Genomic DNA, 5,930 nt, shown 5'->3' on the forward strand with positions numbered 1-5,930 from the left:
GTGCGGTGCTGGTCAGAGGCGATCTCTCGATGACGAGGACGAGCGTGCGACGACGGGGATGACGATGAGCACTCCAGTGAAGGGGACGACGACCGTACGACGAGGCGCACGTGCGCGTGGAGACAGGGACAAACCTAGCGATGACGGGGACGAGGATCGACGACGGCGACAAGGGCGTGGCGGATCCCAATCAGATCGGGGTGAGGACGAGGACGACGGCGACGGATCCGGGTTTGGGTGCCACACATAGACAGGAGAGGCACGAGCTAGACCACTGACGGAGATGGTGAGAGACAGGAGAGGCGCGTGGAGGTGGCAGGAGGCGATGAGGAGCGGCGGCGGCGCGGTGGCTCTCGGGCGAAGAATCAAGACGATGGAGGGGGTGAAGAAGACGAGGTGATATATATTTGGGGGACCTTTAGTCCAGGGTGAAGCCATGGCCCAGGACTAAAGGACCTTTAGTCCCGAGTGATGGTAAGAACCGAGACTAAAGATCTGATCTTTAGTCCCGGGTGCAGCCACGGTCCGGGACTAAAGTTGTTTTTTGGCGTGCCGTGAAAATGCAGCCCATCTTTAGTCCCGGGTGGTTGATCCATCCTAGAGTAAAGGCGGGCTCTAGCTTGGCTTCTCGCCAGTTTTCAGAAGTTTTTCCTTTTTTATATATATATTTCTTTCATATAAATATGCAGAGAGTTGTTAATAGTCTAGTAAATAAAATATTAGCCAAAAAATTACAAAAAAAATTTGGACCTATTTTGCATTATTATACACAACAAAAATCTATAACCTAAACTCTTTTGTTTTACCGTATAAATATTTAACATAGTGTAAAAAATAATCACAATTTACACCATGCAAAAATGTACTACTTGATTAAAATCATTAAAATATTGCTTTTCGACGAAAAATTAGTTTTCACATCTTATTAACGTTGATCATTTGGTTTTTCATCACACATTTTTCACGGGAAATCCACAGTCAAGTAGAAAATTTATTTAAATCATAGAAAATATGAAAACACGACAAAAAAAATGGAAGTCACAATTATTACATAATAGGTCCAATACATCACCATATCAAGCGGGAACAACAATGAACTTCTTCTTTATGTATGTCCCTTGGTTATGATCGTGCCGTAATCATGGAGTGTCCTCATTATTTAGCAGGATGCTTGGGTCACTGTTTAGTGTGAAGGGCGGAATTCTATCATTCTTTTCGTAATCTTCTGACATGTCAGACCTGTCCTCGATTCCCATGATGTTTCTTTTCCCTAAAATAACTATGTGGCGCATTGGCTCATTCTTCGAGCCATTATCGTTGGTTTTCCCTTTCTTCGGTTTGGTAGACATGTTCTTCACATAGAAAACCTGATTCACATCCTTGGCTAAGACGAATGGTTCGTCTTTATATCCAAGATTGTTGAGGTCTACTGTTATCATTCCGTACTGATGGTCCACTGTTACCCCACCTCCGGTCACCTTCACCCATTGACACCGAAACAAAGGGACCTTAAAATAAGGTCCATAGTCTAATTCCCATATCTTCTCTATGCGCTCACAATATGTTTCCTTATTCCCATTTGACTCTGTGGCATCTATGTGGACACCACTATTTTGGTTGGTGCTCCTTTTATCTTGAGCTATCGTGTAATATGTATTACCATTTATCTCATACCCTTTGAATGTTAGGATATGCCAAGATGGTTCCCTAGACAACAAGTACAGTTGGTCATCCAGACTCTCGTCACCCTGACATTATTTTTGCAACTAACCGCCAAAAGATTTCATGTGCTGACGTGTAATCCAGGCTCCAGTCCTACCTAGGAATTCGGATCGTACAATGTCCTTGTATACCTCGATATACTAATCCACCAAGGAAGAGTTTTGTAGAACTGTGTAGTGTGTTTTATAGAAACAATCGTCCTCCTTGCCAATATATGCTTTCTTCCTTAGTGTTCCCGTTCCACTTAGTCTCCCCTCATGCCGTGATTCAGGAACACCAATCGGGTCGTGGTTAGGAATAAAATCAACGTAGAACTCAATAACATCCTCTGCTCCGTAGCCCTTGGCGATCCTTCCTTCTGGCCGAGCACGGTTGTGAACATATTTCTTTAGGACTCCCATGAACCTCTCAAAGGGGAACATGTTGTGTAGGAACACAAGACTGAGAATACTAATCTCTTTGATCAAGTGAACTAGGAGGTGCGTCATAATATTAAACAAGGATGGCGAGAACACCAACTCAAAGCTGACAAGACATTCGACCACGTCATTCTGTAGCTTTGCTAGATGTGTTGGATTGATCGTCTTCGGAGCGATTGCGTTGAGGAATGCACATAGTTTTACGGTGGCTAATCGTACATTTGGAGGTAGAATCCCGCTCAATGCAACTAGAAACAATTGCATCATAAGCACGTGGCAGTCATGAGACTTTAAGTTTAGGAATTTCTTCTCTACCACATTTATTATCCCCTTTACATTCGAGGAGAAGCCAGATGGGACCTTGATACTGTTTAGGCATTCAAACTTGTTTTCCTTCTCTTCTTTGCTAAGAGTATAGCTGGCAGGACTTAACTACTGTCGTCCATCATCTACCTTCTCTGGATGCAAGTTCTCTTGTTCTTTCATACACTGTAGGTCCTGTCTTGCTTCCAGTGTGTCCTTAGACTTCCCATACACACCCATGAAGCCTAGCAGGTTCATATAAAGATTCTTCATCAGGTGCATCACGTCGATCGCGCTGCGGACCTCTAGGACTTGCTAGTAGGGTAGCTCCCAAAATATGGACTTCTTCTTCCACATGGGTGCGTGTCTGTTAGTATCATTCAAAATTGGTTGGCTGCTAGGTCCCTTCTGAAAGACTACTTGTACATCCTTGACCATATTGAATACATCCTCACCACTATGGTTGTCAAGCTTTGTTTGATGCTTTGCTTACCTTTAAAATGCTTGTCTCTCTTTCTTAGGGCGTGATTCAATGGAAGAAATTGACGATGGCCCATGTACATGACCTTTCGACATTTTTTCAAAAATATACCTTCCATGTCATAAAAACAGTGCGTGCATGCATTATATCCCTTGTTTGATTGTCCTGAAAGATTACTAAGAGCAGGCCAATCATTGATTGTTATGAACAACGATGCTTGTAGGTCAAAGTGTTCCTATTTGTACTCATCCCACACATGTACGCCTGTGCTGCTCCACAAAAGTAGAAGTTCCTCAACTAATGGCCTTGGGTACACATCAATGTCATTTCTAGGTTGCTTCGGGCCTTGGATGAGCACTGGCATCATAATGAACTTCTGCTTTATGCACAGCCATGGAGGAAGGTTGTAGATATATAGAGTAACTGGCCAAGTGCTATGACTACTGCTCTGCTCCCCGAAAGGATTTATGCCATCTGTACTTAAAGCAAACCTTAAGTTTCTTACGTCATCTGCAAACTTTGGGAATTATCTATCGATTGCTCTCCACTGGGACTCATCAGCGGGGTGTCTCAACATATCGTCTACCTTATGGTCTTCTTAATGCCATCGCAGCAACTTTGCATGCTCTTTGTTTCTGAACAAATGTTTCAAGCGTGGTATTATAGGAGCATACCACATCACCTTAGTAGGGATTCTCTTCCTAGGACGTTCACTATCGCCCTCAACATTGCTAGGGTCATCTCTCCTGATCTTATACCACGATGCACGATATACTGGGCATGCATTCAAATTCTCGTACTCCTTGCCGCGGTAGAGGATGTAGTCATTAGGACATGCATGTATCTTCTGGATTTCTAATCCTAGAGGGCAGACGACCTGTTTTGCTGCGTATGTAGTGGCGGGCAATTCATTTGCCTTCGGAAGCATCTTCTTTGCGATAGTAACTCCCCTAAATCCCTTGTCGGATACACCATTCTTTGCCTTCCATTGCAGCAATTTTAGTGTGGTACCCAACTCCCCCCCCCTCTTTGGCAGTCGGGTACAACAATTTCTTGTGATCATCCAGCATGCGCTCAAACTTGATCTTCTCCTTATCACTTTCGCATTCTCTCTATGCATCACGGATGGCCTGACCAAGATCATCATCAGGATCATCTTCTGCCGCTATCTCTTCTTCAGCAACTACCTCTTCTTTAGCTTCTCCCATTGCAGTATCATCAAAGGCACCGTATTCAGCAAAACCATGAATAATCATGTTGTCATCATCCCATTCTTCTTCTTTATCTTCTTCTATTATAACACCTCTTTCTCCGTGCTTAGTCCAACAAATATAGTTTGGCATAAAACTTGACGTAAACAGGTGTTTGTGAATTTTCTTTGAGCAAGAATAATCCTCTCATTCTTACATAGAACATGGGCAGCACATGAAACCATTCCACGTGTTTGCCTTGGCCATATTTAAGAAATCATGCACGCCCCTCATGAACTCTGGGGAACGGCGGTCAGCGTTGTACATCCATTGCCGGTTCATCAGCATTACGTACATGACGTACACCATATCAAAAACTTGTAATAACCCATATTATACAACATGCATTGTTAGTTAATTAAAAGATCTAAAATATCCATCAATCAACATGATTAATTAATATCCTATACCACATAGCTGATTCACGTACTCTCGAACATTAATTTATTAAAGCCTTGATACAATGTGGACAATCCCAAATAACACTAAACAAACTAAACCTACAATGCACTTCGGCAAAATAAGGATTTCATGACTAATTCCAACTAAAATAGACCGAACATTCTTCTACTAGTTCGTTGCCTCATCATACACAGGTGCACTCTCATCAGCCGCCTTAGTCTCTTTTGCAAGAGATTTTTGGACGTGCTCAACATACTCTTCCTCCCAGTACCAACCGTCACATGATCCAATGCCATCCCACTAAAATTACAACAATAAATCAAGAACTTTAATCAAAATTATCACAAAAATGGCTACAAACCGTAGCAAAACATAACAAAAAATTACTCACTTCGTGATCTGGACACGTATAGAAGATGCGCCCTTGGTTGGAACCCTTCTCCTTCACCCTGTACTCCCTCATAATCTTCTGCCCACACTTGCCGCACACAATGAGAGAGAGGTTCAGCCTCAATCGCTTAGGGACCCCATGCGAAGCCGAGGACCCAGAAACAGTCGCCATCTATGACTCTCTATACTCATTTTCATCAACTACTATAAGTTTCTCATTTTGTGAACCATGAAATTAATTGAGCTATGTACTAAAAAATTCTTTTATTTCTTAATTTACTAAACCATGCATGGAATGAGGCAATGAAAGGTGCATACTAGTTTTGATGAGCTACTATAAGATTCTTTCATCTACATATGCAAACTATCAAGTGATTTTGAGCTCAAATGCCATATAAATAAAAAATATCCATCATTATTCTCAATCTAGAAAACCAAAAATTTCTCTATTTCTAGACTATGAAATGAGGCAATCAAAGGTGCATACTAGTTTTGATGAACTACTTAAGCTTCCCTCATCTTCATATTCAAACTATCAAGTGATTTTGAGCTCAAATCGTATATAAATCAAAAAAATCCACCATCATTCCCAATCTAAAACACCACAAATTTCTCTATTTCTAGACAAGAAATGAGCCATGTTAGTGATGACACATGGGAGGATGAAGTTGGTAACCTTTAGAACCAAAGAATGGATGGAGGAATGAAGTCTTCACCAATCCCGCAAGTGTGAACTCCTTCCACGAGCAAGAACAGAGAGGAGGCAGAGAGCTTGAAATGGCTCGGGTTGAGGAAGGAAAAAGGAAAAAGTATATAGCCCGGGACATGTAGTCCTTGTTTGTGGTATAAACCCGGACTACCGATAGTGTTCTAGTCCCGGTTGGAGCCACAAACCAGGATTAAAGGTTTAGTCACGGCTGGTAGCTCCAACCGAGACTGAAGGGTGACCTTTAGTCCCGGTTT

The 5,930-nt window shown here is 42.3% G+C and overlaps 1 pseudogene; it reads right to left on the minus strand.

Annotated features, from left to right (window-relative positions):
* Nucleotides 1-1,076: 1,076 nt before the first annotated feature.
* Nucleotides 1,077-5,139, minus strand: LOC136510324 (uncharacterized; annotated as a pseudogene).
* Nucleotides 5,140-5,930: the final 791 nt, after the last annotated feature.

The sequence above is a fragment of the Miscanthus floridulus genome, chromosome 16, assembly GCF_019320115.1.
Source record: "Miscanthus floridulus cultivar M001 chromosome 16, ASM1932011v1, whole genome shotgun sequence".
Classification (NCBI taxonomy): domain Eukaryota; kingdom Viridiplantae; phylum Streptophyta; class Magnoliopsida; order Poales; family Poaceae; genus Miscanthus; species Miscanthus floridulus.